Below are 20,295 nucleotides of genomic sequence, written 5' to 3'. Positions count from 1 at the left end.
TGGGATCTTTCATATGGAAATGAACAGCAGCGCACAACACAAGGCCGGTCTATTGTGGGAAGCCCTCTGTGTTGACACATGGGGAAAATACAATGATGTTGTATGTTGACACATGGGGAAAATACAATGATGTTGTATGTTGACACATGGGGAAATACAATGATGTATGTTGACACATGGGAAAATACAATGATGTTGTATGTTGACACATGGGGAAATACAATGATGTATGTTGACACATGGGAAAATACAATGATGTTGTATGTTGACACATGGGAAAATACAATGATGTATGTTGACACATGGGGAAAATACAATGATGTTGTATGTTGACACATGGGGAAAATACAATGATGTTGTATGTTGACACATGGGGAAAATACAATGATGTTGTATGTTGACACATGGGGAAATACAATGATGTATGTTGACACATGGGAAAATACAATGATGTTGTATGTTGACACATGGGAAAATACAATGATGTATGTTGACACATGGGGAAAATACAATGATGTTGTATGTTGACACATGGGGAAAATACAATGATGTTGTATGTTGACACATGGGGAAAATACAATGATGTTGTATGTTGACACATGGGAAAATACAATGATGTATGTTGACACATGGGAAAATACAATGATGTTGTATGTTGACACATGGGGAAAATACAATGATGTTGTATGTTGACACATGGGAAAATACAATGATGTATGTTGACACATGGGGAAAAATGCAATGTTGTATGTTGACACATGGGAAAATACAATGATGTATGTTGACACATGGGGAAAATACAATGATGTATGTTGACACATGGGAAAATACAATGATGTTGTATGTTGACACATGGGGAAAATACAATGATGTTGTATGTTGACACATGGGGAAAATACAATGATGTTGTATGTTGACACATGGGAAAATACAATGATGTATGTTGACACATGGGAAAATACAATGATGTTGTATGTTGACACATGGGGAAAATACAATGATGTTGTATGTTGACACATGGGGAAAATACAATGATGTATGTTGACACATGGGGAAAAATACAATGATGTTGTATGTTGACACATGGGGAAAAATGCAATGATGTATGTTGACACATGGGGAAAATACAATGATGTATGTTGACACATGACTCTACATGATGGATATGGACAGCCGGGACATACCATTCTGTATATGACACAGGTTCACATTCTGTATACTGTTGTCAGTGTCTCCTACCATACTGATACTGACCCTGTCTTACATACTGGTCATATACCCCATGTCTTACCACACAGGTCATTACTGACCCCAGTGTCTCCTACCACATGGTCATACTGACCACCCTATTGTCTCCTACCACACTGGTCATACTGACCGCCTCAGTGTCTCCTACCACACTGGTCATACTGACCCCGCAGTGTCTCCTACCATAACTGGTCATACTGACCCCCAGTGTCTCCTACCATACTGGTCATAATGACCCCCAGTGTCTCCTACCACTCTGGTCATACTGACCCTAGTGTCTCCTACCACACTGGTCATACTGACCCCAGTGTCTCCTACCTACTGTCATACTGACCCCCCAGTGTCTCCTACCATACTGGTCATACTGACCCCGCCAGTGTCTCCTACCACACTGGTCATACTGACCCCCAGTGTCCTCCTACCACACTGGTCATACTGACCCCAGTGCTCCTACCACACTGGTCATACTGACCCCCAGGTGTCTCCTACCAACTGGTCATACTGACCCCGCATTGTCTCCTACCACACTGGTCATACTGACCCCCAGTGTCTCTTACCATACTGGTCATATTGACCCCCAGTGTCTCCTACCACACTGTCATACTGACCCCAGTGTCTCCTACCATACTGGTCATACTGACCTACAGTGTCTCCTACCACACTGGTCATACTGACCCCCAGTGTCTCCTACCACACTGGTCATACTGACCCCAGGTGTCTCCTACCATTCTGGTCATACTGACCCCCAGTGTCTCCTACCATACTGGTCATATTGACCCTCAGTGTCTCCTACCACACTGGTCATACTGACCCCAGTGTCTCCTACCACACTGGTCATACTGACCCCTAGTGTCTCCTACCACACTGGTCATACTGATCCCCAGTGTCTCCTACCATACTGGTCATACTGACCCCAGTGTCTCCTACCACACTGGTCATACTGACCCCCAGTGTCTCCTACCACACTGGTCATACTGACCCGCAGTGTCTCCTACCATACTGGTCATACTGACCCCCAGTGTCTCCTACCATACTGGTCATATTGACCCCCAGTGTCTCCTACCACACTGGTCATACTGACTCCTAGTGTCTCCTACCACACTGGTCATACTGACCCCCAGTGTCTCCTACCACACTGGTCATACTGACCCCCAGTGTCTCCTACCATACTGGTCATACTGACCCCCAGTGTCTCCTACCACACTGGTCATACTGACCCCCAGTGTCTCCTACCACACTGGTCATACTGACCCCCAGTGTCTCCTACCACACTGGTCATACTGACCCCCAGTGTCTCCTACCATACTGGTCATACTGACCCCCAGTGTCTCCTACCACACTGGTCATACTGACCCCCAGTGTCTCCTACCATACTGGTCATACTGACCCCCAGTGTCTCCTACCATACTGGTCATACTGACCCCCAGTGTCTCCTACCATACTGGTCATACTGACCCCCAGTGTCTCCTACCACACTGGTCATACTGACCCCCAGTGTCTCCTACCACACTGGTCATACTGACCCCCAGTGTCTCCTACCACACTGGTCATACTGACCCCCAGTGTCTCCTACCACACTGGTCATACTGACCCCCAGTGTCTCCTACCATACTGGTCATACTGACCCCCAGTGTCTCCTACCACACTGGTCATACTGACCCCAGTGTCTCCTACCATACTGGTCATACTGACCCCCAGTGTCTCCTACCACACTGGTCATACTGACCCCAGTGTCTCCTACCACACTGGTCATACTGACCCCCAGTGTCTCCTACCACACTGGTCATACTGACCCCCAGTGTCTCCTACCATACTGGTCATACTGACCCCCAGTGTCTCCTACCATACTGGTCATACTGACCCCCAGTGTCTCCTACCATACTGGTCATACTGACCCCCAGTGTCTCCTACCATACTGGTCATACTGACCCCCAGTGTCTCCTACCATACTGGTCATACTGACCCCCAGTGTCTCCTACCACTACTGGTCATACTGACCCCCAGTGTCTCCTACCATACTGGTCATACTGACCCCCAGTGTCTCCTACCATACTGGTCATACTGACCCCCAGTGTCTCCTACCACACTGGTCATACTGACCCCCAGTGTCTCCTACCATACTGGTCATACTGACCCCCAGTGTCTCCTACCATACTGGTCATACTGACCCCCAGTGTCTCCTACCACACTGGTCATACTGACCCCCAGTGTCTCCTACCATACTGGTCATACTGACCCCCAGTGTCTCCTACCACACTGGTCATACTGACCCCAGTGTCTCCTACCATACTGGTCATACTGACCCCCAGTGTCTCCTACCATACTGGTCATACTGACCCCCAGTGTCTCCTACCATACTGGTCATACTGACCCCCAGTGTCTCCTACCATACTGGTCATACTGACCCCCAGTGTCTCCTACCATACTGGTCATACTGACCCCCAGTGTCTCCTACCACACTGGTCATACTGACCCCCAGTGTCTCCTACCATACTGGTCATACTGACCCCCAGTGTCTCCTACCATACTGGTCATACTGACCCCCAGTGTCTCCTACCATACTGGTCATACTGACCCCCAGTGTCTCCTACCATACTGGTCATACTGACCCCCAGTGTCTCCTACCATACTGGTCATACTGACCCCCAGTGTCTCCTACCATACTGGTCATACTGACCCCAGTGTCTCCTACCATACTGGTCATACTGACCCCAGTGTCTCCTACCATACTGGTCATACTGACCCCCAGTGTCTCCTACCATACTGGTCATACTGACCCCCAGTGTCTCCTACCATACTGGTCATACTGACCCCCAGTGTCTCCTACCATACTGGTCATACTGACCCCAGTGTCTCCTACCATACTGGTCATACTGACCCCAGTGTCTCCTACCATACTGGTCATACTGATCCCCAGTGTCTCCTACCATACTGGTCATACTGACCCCCAGTGTCTCCTACCATACTGGTCATACTGACCCCCAGTGTCTCCTACCATACTGGTCATACTGATCCCCAGTGTCTCCTACCATACTGGTCATACTGACCCCCAGTGTCTCCTACCATACTGGTCATACTGATCCCCAGTGTCTCCTACCATACTGGTCATACTGACCCCCAGTGTCTCCTACCATACTGGTCATACTGATCCCCAGTGTCTCCTACCATACTGGTCATACTGATCCCCAGTGTCTCCTACCATACTGGTCATACTGACCCCCAGTGTCTCCTACCATACTGGTCATACTGACCCCCAGTGTCTCCTACCATACTGGTCATACTGACCCCCAGTGTCTCCTACCACACTGGTCATACTGACCCCCAGTGTCTCCTACCATACTGGTCATACTGACCCCCAGTGTCTCCTACCATACTGGTCATACTGACCCCCAGTGTCTCCTACCATACTGGTCATACTGATCCCCAGTGTCTCCTACCATACTGGTCATACTGACCCCCAGTGTCTCCTACCATACTGGTCATACTGACCCCCAGTTCTGGCAAGGAAACTTGTGGAGAACATTCTTGTTATTTTGTTCAGTTGGTTGTGAACAGCTTGTTCGTGAGGAACACACATGATAACATTATACAAACGTTATGTACTTACTCCTGCAGAACGTTTTCACTCTCAAGGAGCACACCTTACCCTGCTGCTGGTCCACACCTTACCCTGCTGCTGGTCCACACCTTACCCTGCTGCTGGTCCACACCTTACCCTGCTGCTGGTCCACACCTTACCCTGCTGCTGGTCCACACCTTACCCTGCTGCTGGTCCACACCTTACCCTGCTGCTGGTCCACACCTTACCCTGCTGCTGGTCCACACCTTACCCTGCTGCTGTCCACACCTTACCCTGCTGCTGGTCCACACCTTACCCTGCTGCTGGTCCACACCTTACCCTGCTGCTGGTCCACACCTTACCCTGCTGCTGGTCCACACCTTACCCTGCTGCTGGTCCACACCTTACCCTGCTGCTGGTCCACACCTTACCCTGCTGCTGGTCCACACTTACCCTGCTGCTGGTCCACACCTTACCCTGCCTGCTGGTCCCTACCTGGTCCACACCTTACCCTGCTGCTGGTCCACACCTTCCCTGCTGCTGTCCACACTTACCCTGCTGCTGGTCCACACCTTACCCTGCTGCTGGTCCACACCTTACCCTGCTGCTGGTCCACACCTTACCCTGCTGCTGGTCCACACCTTACCCTGCTGCTGGTCCACACCTTACCCTGCTGCTGGTCCACACCTTACCCTGCTGCTGGTCCACACCTTACCCTGCTGCTGGTCCACACCTTACCCTGCTGCTGGTCCACACCTTACCCTGCTGCTGGTCCACACCTTTACCCTGCTGCTGGTCCACACCTTACCCTGCTGCTGGTCCACACTTTACCCTGCTGCTGGTCCACACCTTACCCTGCTGCTGGTCCACACCTTTACCCTGCTGCTGGTCCACACCTTACCCTGCTGCTGGTCCACACCTTACCCTGCTGCTGGTCCACACTTTACCCTGCTGCTGGTCCACACTTTACCCTGCTGCTGGTCCACACCTTACCCTGCTGCTGGTCCACACCTTACCCTGCTGCTGGTCCACACCTTACCCTGCTGCTGGTCCACACCTTACCCTGCTGCTGGTCCACACCTTACCCTGCTGCTGGTCCACACCTTACCCTGCTGCTGGTCCACACTTTACCCTGCTGCTGGTCCACACTTTACCCTGCTGCTGGTCCACACTTACCCTGCTGCTGGTCCACACCTTACCCTCTGCTGGTCCACACCTTACCCTGCTGCTGGTCCACACCTTACCCTGCTGCTGGTCCACACTTTACCCTGCTGCTGGTCCACACTTTACCCTGCTGCTGGTCCACACCTTACCCTGCTGCTGGTCCACACCTTACCCTGCTGCTGGTCCACACCTTACCCTGCTGCTGGTCCACACCTTACCCTGCTGCTGGTCCACACCTTACCCTGCTGCTGGTCCACACCTTACCCTGCTGCTGGTCCACACCTTACCCTGCTGCTGGTCCACACCTTACCCTGCTGCTGGTCCACACCTTACCCTGCTGCTGGTCCACACCTTACCCTGCTGCTGGTCCACACCTTACCCTGCTGCTGGTCCACACCTTACCCTGCTGCTGGTCCACACCTTACCCTGCTGCTGGTCCACACCTTACCCTGCTGCTGGTCCACACCTTACCCTGCTGCTGGTCCACACCTTACCCTGCTGCTGGTCCACACCTTACCCTGCTGCTGGTCCACACCTTACCCTGCTGCTGGTCCACACCTTACCCTGCTGCTGGTCCACACCTTACCCTGCTGCTGGTCCACACCTTACCCTGCTGCTGGTCCACACCTTACCCTGCTGCTGGTCCACACCTTACCCTGCTGCTGGTCCACACCTTACCCTGCTGCTGGTCCACACCTTACCCTGCTGCTGGTCCACACCTTACCCTGCTGCTGGTCCACACCTTACCCTGCTGCTGGTCCACACCTTACCCTGCTGCTGGTCCACACCTTACCCTGCTGCTGGTCCACACCTTACCCTGCTGCTGGTCCACACCTTACCCTGCTGCTGGTCCACACCTTACCCTGCTGCTGGTCCACACCTTACCTGCTGCTGGTCCACACCTTACCCTGCTGCTGGTCCACACCTTACCCTGCTGCTGGTCCACACCTTACCCTGCTGCTGGTCCACACCTTACCCTGCTGCTGGTCCACACCTTACCCTGCTGCTGGTCCACACCTTACCCTGCTGCTGGTCCACACCTTACCTGCTGCTGGTCCACACCTTACCCTGCTGCTGGTCCACACCTTACCCTGCTGCTGGTCCACACCTTACCCTGCTGCTGGTCCACACCTTACCCTGCTGCTGGTCCACACCTTACCCTGCTGCTGGTCCACACCTTACCCTGCTGCTGGTCCACACCTTACCCTGCTGCTGGTCCACACCTTACCCTGCTGCTGGTCCACACCTTACCCTGCTGCTGGTCCACACCTTACCCTGCTGCTGGTCCACACCTTACCCTGCTGCTGGTCCACACCTTACCCTGCTGCTGGTCCACACCTTACCCTGCTGCTGGTCCACACTTACCCTGCTGCTGGTCCACACCTTACCCTGCTGCTGGTCCACACCTTACCCTGCTGCTGGTCCACACCTTACCCTGCTGCTGGTCCACACCTTACCCTGCTGCTGGTCCACACCTTACCCTGCTGCTGGTCCACACCTGACCCTGCTGCTGGTCCACACCTTACCCTGCTGCTGGTCCACACCTTACCCTGCTGCTGGTCCACACCTTACCCTGCTGCTGGTCCACACCTTACCCTGCTGCTGGTCCACACCTTACCCTGCTGCTGGTCCACACCTTACCCTGCTGCTGGTCCACACCTTACCCTGCTGCTGGTCCACACCTTACCCTGCTGCTGGTCCACACCTTACCCTGCTGCTGGTCCACACCTTACCCTGCTGCTGGTCCACACCTTACCCTGCTGCTGGTCCACACCTTACCCTGCTGCTGGTCCACACCTTACCCTGCTGCTGGTCCACACCTTACTCTGCTGCTGGTCCACAACTTACCCTGCTGCTGGTCCACACCTTACCCTGCTGCTGGTCCATACCTTACCCTGCTGCTGGTCCACACCTTACCCTGCTGCTGGTCCACACCTTACCCTGCTGCTGGTCCACACCTTACCCTGCTGCTGGTCCACACGTTACTCTGCTGCTGGTCCACACCTTACCCTGCTGCTGGTCCACACCTTACCCTGCTGCTGGTCCACACCTTACCCTGCTGCTGGTCCACACCTTACCCTGCTGCTGGTCCACACCTTACCCTGCTGTTGGTCCACACCTTACCCTGCTGCTGGTCCACACCTTACCCTGCTGCTGGTCCACACCTTACCCTGCTGCTGGTCCGAGTGCAGGAGTGGCAGGGGGTGAAGGAGGGAGAGGTGGCTAGGGTCAGGTCAGTGGCAGAGGTGGCTAGGGTCAGGTTAGTGGTAGAGGTGGCTAGGGTCAGGTCAGTGGCAGAGGTGGCTAGGGTCAGGTTAGTGGCAGAGGTGGCTAGGGTCAGGTTAGTGGCAGAGGTGGCTAGGGTCAGGTCAGTGGCAGAGGTGGCTAGGGTCAGGTCAGTGGCAGAGGTGGCTAGGGTCAGGTCAGTGGCAGAGGTGGCTAGGGTCAGGTCAGTGGCAGAGGTGGCTAGGGTCAGGTCAGTGGCAGAGGTGGCTAGGGTCACGTCAGTGGCAGAGGTGGCTAGGCTCAGGTCAGTGGCAGAATTGGCTAGAGTTAGGTCAGTGGCAGAGGTGGCTAGGGTCAGGTTAGTGGCAGAGGTGGCTAGGGTTAGGTCAGTGGCAGAGGTGGCTAGGGTTAGGTCAGTGGCAGAGGTGGCTAAGGTCAGGTTAGTGGCAGAGGTGGCTAGGGTTAGGTCAGTGACAGAGGTGGCTAGGGTCAGGTCAGTGGCAGAGGTGGCTAGGGTCAGGTCAGTGGCAGAGGTGGCTAGGGTTAGGTCAGTGGCAGAGGTGGCTAGGGTCAGGTCAGTGGCAGAGGTGGCTAGGGTCAGGTTAGTGGCAGAGGTGGCTAGGGTTAGGTCTGTGACAGAGGTGGCTAGGGTCAGATCAGTGGCAGAGGTGGCTAGGGTTAGGTCAGTGGCAGAGGTGGCTAGGGTTAGGTCAGTGGCAGAGGTGACTAGGGTCAGGTCAGTGGCAGAGGTGGCTAGGGTCAGGTTAGTGGCAGAGGTGGCTAGGGTCAGGTCAGTGGCAGAGGTGGCTAGGGTCAGGTCAGTGGCAGAGGTGGCTAGGGTCAGGTCATTGGCAGAGGTGGCTGGTGTCAGGTCAGTGGCAGAGGTGGCTAGGGTCAGGTCAGTGGCAGAGGTGGCTAGGGTCAGGTCAGTGGCAGAGGTGGCTAGGGTCAGGTCAGTGGCAGAGGTGGCTAGGGTCAGGTTAGTGGCAGAGGTGGCTAGGGTCAGGTTAGTGGCAGAGGTGGCTAGGGTCAGGTCAGTGGCAGAGGTGGCTAGGGTCAGTTCAGTGGCAGAGGTGGCTAGGGTCAGGTTAGTGGCAGAGGTGGCTAGGGTCAGGTTAGTGGCAGAGGTGGCTAGGGTCAGGTCAGTGGCAGAGGTGGCTAGGGTCAGGTCAGTGGCAGAGGTGGCTAGGGTCAGGTTAGTGGCAGAGGTGGCTAGGGTCAGGTCAGTGGCTGAGGTGGCTAGGGTCAGGTTAGTGGCAGAGGTGGCTAGGGTCAGGTTAGTGGCAGAGGTGGCTAGGGTTAGGTCAGTGGCAGAGGTGGCTAGGGTCAGGTTAGTGGCAGAGGTGGCTAGGGTCAGGTCAGTGGCAGAGGTGGCTAGGGTCAGGTCAGTGGCAGAGGTGGCTAGGGTCAGGTCAGTGGCAGAGGTGGCTGGGGTGTCAGGTCAGTGGCAGAGGTGGCTAGGGTCAGGTCAGTGGCAGAGGTGGCTAGGGTCAGGTCAGTGGCAGAGGTGGCTAGGGTCAGGTCAGTGGCAGAGGTGGCTAGGGTCAGGTTAGTGGCAGAGGTGGCTAGGGTCAGGTTAGTGGCAGAGGTGGCTAGGGTCAGGTCAGTGGCAGAGGTGGCTAGGGTCAGGTCAGTGGCAGAGGTGGCTAGGGTCAGGTTAGTGGCAGAGGTGGCTAGGGTCAGGTCAGTGGCAGAGGTGGCTAGGGTCGGGTCAGTTCTGGCTCTGGGAAGCAAGATAACCAACGAGCAGTTGACAGTGAATTGCTCTTCGAAGATAACAATAAAAATAGAACAGAATTATTATTATTATTGTTATCACCATGTAGTGACCATCTCCACCCGGGTTATGAAGTGGTTGTTCCATATCTCAGGGTTATGGTAACGCTCTCCCATATCTCAGGGTTATGATAACGTTTTACCACAGGTCACATAACAATGTCTCTTAAAGCGTTTGAGGGTTCCTGCTGTTATCACTTGTTCTTTGGTTCAGGAAGAACATAACAGAGCACTTCACCTTCCCTTCCCTGCCACAACCGGTGTATAACCGTTCATCTTCATGTGATCACAACCCTGTCGTCGGACCAGCTCTCTCGCTCAGCCTCAGACACGAGTAAACAAACCCATTCTCTGGGGGTGTAGGATGGGCCGTCCTACACCAGGGGTGTTGCTGGCTCTGGGGGTGCAGGATGGGCCGTCTTACACCGAGGGTGTTGCTGGCTCTAGGGGTGTAGGATGGGTCGTGCTACACCGAGGGTGTTGCTGGCTCTGGGGGTGCAGGATGGGCCGTCTTACACCGAGGGTGTTGCTGGCTCTAGGGGTGTAGGATGGGTCGTGCTACACCGAGGGTGTTGCTGGCTCTGGGGGTGTAGGATGGGTCGTGCTACACCGGGGGTGTTGCTGGCTCTGGGGGTGTAGGATGGGCCGTCCTACACCGGGGGTGTTGCTGGCTCTGGGGGTGCAGGATGGGCCGTCTTACACCGAGGGTGTTGCTGCCTCTAGGGGTGTAGGATGGGTCGTGCTATACCGGGGGTGTTGCTGGCTCTTGGGGTGTAGGATGGGTCGTGCTACACCGAGGGTGTTGCTGGCTATGGGGGTGTAGGATGGGTCGTGCTACACCGAGGGTGTTGCTGGCTCTGGGGGTGTAGGATGGGCCGTCCTACACCGAGGGTGTTGCTGGCTCTGAGGGTGTAGGATGGGTCGTGCTACACCGAGGGTGTTGCTGGCTCTGGGGGTGTAGGATGGGTCGTGCTACACCGAGGGTGTTGCTGGCTCTGGGGGTGTAGGATGGGTCGTGCTACACCGGGGGTGTTGCTGGCTCTGGGGGTGTAGGATGGGCCGTCCTACACCGGTGGTGTTGCTGGCTCTGGGGGTGTAGGATGGGACGTGCTACACCGGGGGTGTTGCTGACTCTGGGGGTGTAGGATGGGCCGTCCTACACCAGGGGTGTTGCTGGCTCTAGGGGTGTAGGATGGGTCGTGCTACACCGGGGGTGTTGCTGGCTCTGGGGGTGTAGGATGGGTCGTGCTACACCGGGGGTGTTGCTGGCTCTGGGGGTGTAGGATGGGTCGTCCTACACCGGGGTGTTGCTGGCTCTTGGGGGTGTAGGATGGGCCGTCCTACACCAGGGTGTTGCTGGCTCTGGGGTGTAGATGGGCCGTCCTACACCAGGGGTGTTGCTGGCTCTGGGGGTGTAGGATGGGTCGTGTCTACACCGAGGGTGTTGCTGGCTCTGGGGGTGTAGGATGGGTCGTGCTACACCGGGGTGTTGCTGGCTCTGGGGGTGTAGGATGGGTCGTGCCTACACCGAGGGGTGTTGCTGGCTCTGGGGGTGTAGGATGGGCCGTCCTACACCAGGGGTGTTGCTGGCTCTAGGGGTGTAGAATGGGTCGTGCTACACCGGGGGTGTTGCTGGCTCTGGGGGTGTAGGATGGGTCGTCCTACACCGGAGGGTGTTGCTGGCTCTGGGGGTGTAGGATGTGGTCGTCCTACACCGGGGTGTTGCTGGCTCTGGGGGTGTAGGATGGGCCGTCCTACACCAGGGGGTGTTGCTGGCTCTGGGGGTGTAGGATGGGTTCGTGCTACACCGGGGGTGTTGCTGCTCTGGGGGTGTAGGATGGGTCGTCCTACACCGAGGGTGTTGCTGGCTCTGGGGGTGTAGGATGGGTCGTGCTACACCGGGGGTGTTGCTGGCTCTTGGGGGTGTAGGATGGGTCGTCCTACACCGGGGATGTTGCTGGCTCTGGGGGTGTAGGATGGGCCGCCTACACCAGGGGTGTTGCTGGCTCTGGGGGTGAAGGATGGGTCGTGCTACACCGGGGGTGTTGCTGGCTCTGGGGGTGTAGGATGGGTCGTTCCTACACCGAGGGTGTTGCTGGCTCTGGGGGTGTAGGATGGGTCGTCCTACACCGGGGGTGTTGCTGGCTCTGGGGGTGTAGGATGGGTCGTCTACACCGGGGGTGTTGCTGGCTCTGGGGGTGTAGGATGGGCCGTCCTACACCGAGGGTGTTGCTGGCTCTTGGGGTGTAGGTTGGGCCGTCCTACACCGAGGGGGTTGTGTGCTCTGGGGGTGTAGGATGGTCGTCCTACCACCGGGGGTGTTTGCTGGCTCTGGGGGTGTAGGATGGGTCGTGCTACACCGGGGGTGTTGCTGGCTCTGGGGTGTAGGATGGGTCGTCCTACTCCGAGGGTGTTGCTGGCTCTGGGGGTGTAGGATGGGCCGTCCTACACCGGGGGTGTTGCTGGCTCTGGGGGTGTAGGATGGGTCGTCCTACACCGGGGGTGTTGCTGGCTCTGGGGGTGTAGGATGGGTCGTCCTACACCGGGGGTGTTGCTGGCTCTGGGGGTGTAGGATGGGTCGTGCTACACCGGGGGTGTTGCTGGCTCTGGGGGTGTAGGATGGGTCGTGCTACACCGGGGGTGTTGCTGGCTCTGGGGGTGTAGGATGGGTCGTCCTACACCGGGGGTGTTGCTGGCTTTGGGGGTGTAGGATGGGCCGTCCTACACCAGGGGTGTTGCTGGCTCTGGGGGTGTAGGATGGGTCGTGCTACACCGGGGGTGTTGCTGGCTGTGGGGGTGTAGGATGGGTCGTCCTACACCGAGGGTGTTGCTGGCTGTGGGGGTGTAGGATGGGTCGTGCTACACCGGGGGTGTTGCTGGCTCTGGGGGTGTAGGATGGGCCGTCCTACACCGAGGGTGTTGCTGGCTCTGGGGGTGTAGGATGGGCCGTCCTACACCAGGGGTGTTGCTGGCTCTGGGGGTGTAGGATGGGTCGTGCTACACCGGGGGTGTTGCTGGCTCTGGGGGTGTAGGATGGGCCGTCCTACACCAGGGGTGTTGCTGGCTCTGGGGGTGTAGGATGGGTCGTGCTACACCAGGGGTGTTGCTGGCTCTGGGGGTGTAGGATGGGCCGTCCTACACCAGGGGTGTTGCTGGCTCTAGGGGTGTAGGATGGGTCGTGCTACACCAGGGGTGTTGCTGGCTCTGGGGGTGTTGGATGGGCCGTCCTACACCAGGGGTGTTGCTGGCTCTGGGGGTGTAGGATGGGTCGTGCTACACCGGGGGTGTTGCTGGCTCTGGGGGTGTAGGATGGGTCGTCCTACACCGAGGGTGTTGCTGGCTCTGGGGGTGTAGGATGGGTCGTGCTACACCGGGGGTGTTGCTGGCTCTGGGGGTGTAGGATGGGCCGTCCTACATCGAGGGTGTTGCTGGCTCTGGGGGTGTAGGATGGGTCGTCCTACACCGGGGGTGTTGCTGGCTCTGGGGGTGTAGGATGGGCCGTCCTACACCAGGGGTGTTGCTGGCTCTGGGGGTGTAGGATGGGTCGTGCTACACCGGGGGTGTTGCTTTCTCTGGGGGTGTAGGATGGGTCGTCCTACACCGAGGGTGTTGCTGGCTCTGGGGGTGTAGGATGGGTCGTGCTACACCGGGGGTGTTGCTGGCTCTGGGGGTGTAGGATGGGCCGTCCTACATCGAGGGTGTTGCTGGCTCTGGGGGTGTAGGATGGGTCGTCCTACACCGGGGGTGTTGCTGGCTCTGGGGGTGTAGGATGGGCCGTCCTACACCGAGGGTGTTGCTGGCTCTTGGGTGTAGGATGGGCCGTCCTACACCGAGGGTGTTGCGTGCTCTGGGGGTGTAGGATGGGTCGTGCTACACCGGGGGTGTTGCTGGCTCTGGGGGTGTAGGATGGGTCGTGCTACACCGGGGGTGTTGCTGGCTCTGGGGGTGTAGGATGGGTCGTCCTACACCGGGGATGTTGCTGGCTCTGGGGGTGTAGGATGGGCCGTCCTACACCAGGGGTGTTGCTGGCTCTGGGGGTGAAGGATGGGTCGTGCTACACCGGGGGTGTTGCTGGCTCTGGGGGTGTAGGATGGGTCGTCCTACACCGAGGGTGTTGCTGGCTCTGGGGGTGTAGGATGGGTCGTCCTACACCGGGGGTGTTGCTGGCTCTGGGGGTGTAGGATGGGTCGTCCTACACCGGGGGTGTTGCTGGCTCTGGGGGTGTAGGATGGGCCGTCCTACACCGAGGGTGTTGCTGGCTCTTGGGTGTAGGTTGGGCCGTCCTACACCGAGGGTGTTGTGTGCTCTGGGGGTGTAGGATGGGTCGTCCTACACCGGGGGTGTTGCTGGCTCTGGGGGTGTAGGATGGGTCGTGCTACACCGGGGGTGTTGCTGGCTCTGGGGGTGTAGGATGGGTCGTCCTACACCGAGGGTGTTGCTGGCTCTGGGGGTGTAGGATGGGCCGTCCTACACCGGGGGTGTTGCTGGCTCTGGGGGTGTAGGATGGGTCGTCCTACACCGGGGGTGTTGCTGGCTCTGGGGGTGTAGGATGGGTCGTCCTACACCGGGGGTGTTGCTGGCTCTGGGGGTGTAGGATGGGTCGTGCTACACCGGGGGTGTTGCTGGCTCTGGGGGTGTAGGATGGGTCGTGCTACACCGGGGGTGTTGCTGGCTCTGGGGGTGTAGGATGAGCCGTGCTACACCGGGGGTGTTGCTGGCTCTGAAAGTTGTAGGATGGGTCGTGCTACACCGGGGGTGTTGCTGGCTCTGGGGGTGAAGGATGGGTCGTGCTACACCAGGGGTGTTGCTGGCTCTGGGGGTGTAGGATGGGTCGTCCTACACCGAGGGTGTTGCTGGCTGTGGGGGTGTAGGATGGGTCGTGCTACACCGGGGGTGTTGCTGGCTCTGGGGGTGTAGGATGGGTCGTCCTACACCGGGGGTGTTGCTGGCTCTGGGGGTGTAGGATGGGTCGTGTTACACCAGGGGTGTTGCTGGCTCTGGGGGTGTAGGATGAGCCGTGCTACACCGGGGGTGTTGCTGGCTCTGGGGGTGTAGGATGAGCCGTGCTACACCGGGGGTGTTGCTGGCTCTGAAAGTTGTAGGATGGGTCGTCCTACACCGGGGGTGTTGCTGGCTCTGGGGATGTAGGATGGGTCGTGCTACACAGGGTGGTTGGGTTTCTAGCAGTATGGTCTATGATCCCATAGTATATCCCATGAATTACCTCCTTACCTAAGCCGGTCATGATGACTATCAGGGGTAAACTCTTGTATTGCCTCTCCATCATCGTCAACTCCTGATCCATCCTGACCCGTCCTGACCGATCCTGATCCATCCTGACCCATCCTGAGCCGTCCTGACCGATCCTGACCCGTCCTGACCCATCCTGACCCATCCTGACCGATCCTGACCCGTCCTGACCCATCCTGACCGATCCTGACCCGTCCTGACCCATCCTGATCGATCCTGACCCATCCTGGCCCATCCTGACCCATCGTGACCCGTCCTGACCCATCCTGGCCCATCCTGATCCATCCTGACCCGTCCTGGCCCATCCTGACCCATCGTGACCCGTCCTGACCCATCGTGACCCGTCCTGACCCATCCTGGCCCGTCCTGACCCATCCTGACCCGTCCTGGCCCATCCTGACCCATCGTGACCCGTCCTGACTCGTCCTGACCCATCCTGACCCATCCTGGCCCGTCCTGGCCCGTCCTGACCCGTCCTGGCCCGTCCTGACCCGTGCTGACCCGTTCTGACCCGTCCTGACCCATCCTGACCCGTCCTGACCCGTGCTGACCCGTCCTGACCCATCTTGATCGATCCTGACCCATCCTGGCCCATCCTGACCCATCGTGACCCGTCCTGACCCATCCTGGCCCATCCTGATCCATCCTGACCCGTCCTGACCCGTCCTGACCCATCCTGGCCCATCCTGACCCATCCTGACCCGTCCTGGCCCATCCTGACCCATCGTGACCCGTCCTGACCCGTCCTGGCCCGTCCAGACCCGTCCTGACCCGTGCTGACCCGTCCTGACCCGTGCTGGCAATATTCCATCTTGTCGTGTGTTGTAGATGGGTTATCAAGTTGGTGGTTGACAACATCTGATCTGCATTCATATTGGCCAGCTGGTGGTGGTGGTGGTCACTCGGGATACAGGGGGGGGGGGGGGTCATCTGGCTAAATTGGTTGGAACAGCTGGTTGAAGTGGCATAGACAGCTGGCTGATGTGACAATGACAGCTGGCTGATGTGAGAGAAACAGATGGTTAATGTGGCACAGACAGCTAGCTGAGGTGGTATAGACAGCTGGCTGAGGTGGCATAGACAGCTGACTGAAGTGGTATAGACAGCTGGCTGAGATGGTACTGACAGCTGGCTGAAGTTGCATAGATAGCTGACTGAGGTGGCACAGACAGCTGGCTGAGATGGCACAGACAGCTGGCTGAAGTGGCATAGATAGCTGACTGAGGCAACACAGACAGCTGGCTGAACAGAATATAATCTTTCTTAGTAATGACCACGTGATCACTGATCCTTCTCTCCTGCTGCTCTCACACCATTATTGATCACTGATCCTTCCCTCCTGCTGCTCTCACACCATTATTGATCACTGATCCTTCTCTCTTGCTGCTCTCACACTATTATTGATCACTGATCCTTAACATCCTGCTGCTCTCACACCATTATTGATCACTGATCCTTCCCTCCTGCTGCTCTCACACCATTACTGATCACTGATCCTTCTCTCTTGCTGCTCTCACACTATTATTGATCACTGATCCTTAACCTCCTGCTGCTCTCACACCATTATTGATCACTGATCCTTAACCTCCTGCTGCTCTCACACCATTATTGATCACTGATAATTCTCTCCTGCTGCTCTCACACCATTACTGATCACTGATCCTTCTCTCTTGCTGCTCTCACACTATTATTGATCACTGATCCTTAACCTCCTGCTGCTCTCACACCATTATTGATCACTGATCCTTAACCTCCTGCTGCTCTCACACCATTATTGATCACTGATCCTTCTCTCCTGCTGCTCTCACACCATTATTGATCACTGATCCTTCTCTCCTGCTGCTCTCACACCATTATTGATCACTGATCCTTCTCCCTGCTGCTCTCACACCATTATTGATCACTGATCCTTCTCTCCTGCTGCTATCACACTATTATTGATCACTGATCCTTCCCTCCTGCTGCTCTCACACCATTATTGATCACTGATCCTTAACCTCCTGCTGCTCTCACACCATTACTGATCACCATTATTGATCACTGATCCTTCTCCCTGCTGCTCTCACACCATTATTGATCACTGATCCTTCTCTCCTGCTGCTATCACACAATTATTGATCACTGATCCTTCCCTCCTGCTGCTCTCACACCATTATTGATCACTGATCCTTAACCTCCTGCTGCTCTCACACCATTACTGATCACTGATCCTTCTCTCTTGCTGCTCTCACACTATCATTGATCACTGATCCTTAACCTCCTGCTGCTCTCACACCATTATTGATCACTGATCCTTAACCTCCTGCTGCTCTCACACCATTATTGATCACTGATCCTTAACCTCCTGCTGCTCTCAAACCATTATTGATCACTGATCCTTCTCTCCTGCTGCTCTCACACCATTATTGATCACTGATCCTTAACCTCCTGCTGCTCTCACATCATTATTGATCACTGATCCTTCCCTCCTGCTGATCTCACACCATTATTGATCACTAATCCTTCCCTCCTGCTGCTCTCACACCATTATTGATCACTAATCCTTCCCTCCTGCTGCTCTCACACCATTATTGATCACTGATCCTTAACCTCCTGCTGTTCTCACACCATTATTGATCACTGATCCTTCTCTCCTGCTGCTCTCGCAATATTATTGATAACTGATCCTTAACCTCCTGCTGCATTCACATTATTATTGATCACTGATCCTTAACCTCCTGCTGCTCTCACACCATTATTGATCACTGATCCTTCTCTCCTGCTGCTCTCACACCATTATTGATCACTGATCCTTCTCTCCTGCTGCTCTCACACCATTATTGACCACTGATCCTTCCCTCCTGCTGCTCTCACACCATTATTGATCACTGATTCTTCTCTCCTGCTGCTCTTACACCATTATTGATCACTGATCCTTCCCTCCTGCTGCTCTCACACCATTATTGATCACTGATCCTTAACCTCCTGCTGCTCTCACATCATTATTGATCACTGATCCTTCCCTCCTGCTGATCTCACACCATTATTGATCACTGATCCTTCTATCCTGCTGCTCTCACACCATTATTGATCACTGATCCTTCCCTCCTGCTGCTCTCACACCATTATAGATCACTGATCCTTAACCTCCTGCTGCTCTCACATCATTATTGATCACTGATCCTTCAATCCTGCTCATCTCACACCATTATTGATCACTGATCCTTCTCCCCTGATGCTCTCACACCATTATTGGTCACTGATCCTTCCCTCCTGCTGCTCTCACACCATTATTGGTCACTGATCATTCTTTCCTGCTGCTCTCACACCATTATTGATCACTGATCCTTCCCTCCTGCTCATCTCACACCATTATTGATCACTGATCCTTCTCTCCTGCTGCTCTCACACCGTTATTGATCACTGATCCTTCCCTCCTGCTGCTCTCACACCATTATTGATCACTGATCCTTCTCTCCTGCTGCTCTCACACCATTATTGTTCACTGATCCTTTCCTCCTTCTGCTCTCACACCATTATTGATCACTGATCTTTTTCTCCTGCTGCTCTCACACCATTATTGGTCACTGATCATTCTTTCCTGCTGCTCTCACACCATTATTGATCACTGATCCTTCCCTCCTGCTCATCTCACACCATTATTGACCACTGATCCTTCCCTCCTGCTGCTCTCACACCATTATTGATCACTGATTCTTCTCTCCTGCTGCTCTCACACCATTATTGATCACTGATCCTTCTCCCTGCTGCTCTCACACCATTATTGATCACTGATCCTTCTCTCCTGCTGCTATCACACAATTATTGATCACTGATCCTTCCCTTCTTCTGCTCTCACACCATTATTGATCACTGATCCTTCTCTCCTGCTGCTCTCACACCGTTATTGATCACTGATCCTTCCCTCCTGCTGCTCTCACACCATTATTGATCACTGATCCTTCTCTCCTGCTGCTCTCACACCATTATTGTTCACTGATCCTTTCCTCCTTCTGCTCTCACACCATTATTGATCACTGATCTTTCTCTCCTGCTGCTCTCACATCATTATTGATCACTGATCCTTCTCTCCTGCTGCTCTCACACCATTATTGATCACTGATCCTTCCCTCTTGCTGCTCTCACACCTATTATTGATCACTGATCCTTCTCTCCTGCTGACTCTCACTCATTATTGATCACTGATCCTTCTCTCCTGCCTTCTCTCCACACCATTATTGATCACTGATCCTTCTCTCCTGCCTGCTATCACACCATTATTGATCACTGATCCTTCTCTCCTGTGCTCTCACACTATTTTTGATCACTGATCCTTCTCTCCTGCTGCTCTCACACCATTATTGATCACTGATCCCTTCTCTCCTGCTGCTCTCACTCATTATTGATCACTGATCCTTCTCCTCCTGCTTGCTCTCACACCATTATTGATCACTGATCCTTCTCTCCTGCTGCTCTCACACCATTATTGATCACTGATCCTTCTCTCCTGCTGCTCTCACACCATTATTGATCACTGATCCTTCTCTCCTGGTGCTCTCACACTATTGTTGATCACTGATCCTTCTCTCCAGCTGCTCTCACACTATTATTGATCACTGATCGTTCTCTCCTGCTGATCTCACCATTATTGATCACTGATCCTTCTCTCCTGCTGCTCTCACATCATTATTGATCACTGATCCTTCTCTCCTGCTGCTTCACACCATTATTGATCACTGATCCTTCTCTCCTGCTGATCTCACAACATTATTGATCACTGATCCTTCTCTCCTGCTGCTCTAACACTATTATTGATCACTGATTCTTCTCTCCTGCTGCTCTCACACCATTATTGATCACCGATCCTTCCCTCCTGCTGCTCTCACACCATTATTGATCACTGATCCTTCTCTCCTGCTGCTCTCACACCATTATTGATCACTGATCCTTCCCTCCTGCTGCCTATCACACCATTATTGATCACTGATCCTTCTCTCCTGCTGCTCTCACACCATTATTGATCATTGATCCTTCTCTCCTGCTGCTCTCACATCATTATTGATCACTGATCCTTCTCTCCTCCTGCTCTCACA

Source organism: Panulirus ornatus, chromosome 5 (assembly GCF_036320965.1).
Source record: "Panulirus ornatus isolate Po-2019 chromosome 5, ASM3632096v1, whole genome shotgun sequence".
In the NCBI taxonomy this organism is placed as follows: Eukaryota; Metazoa; Arthropoda; class Malacostraca; order Decapoda; family Palinuridae; genus Panulirus; species Panulirus ornatus.
Note: the sequence above shows the minus strand (reverse complement) of the source record.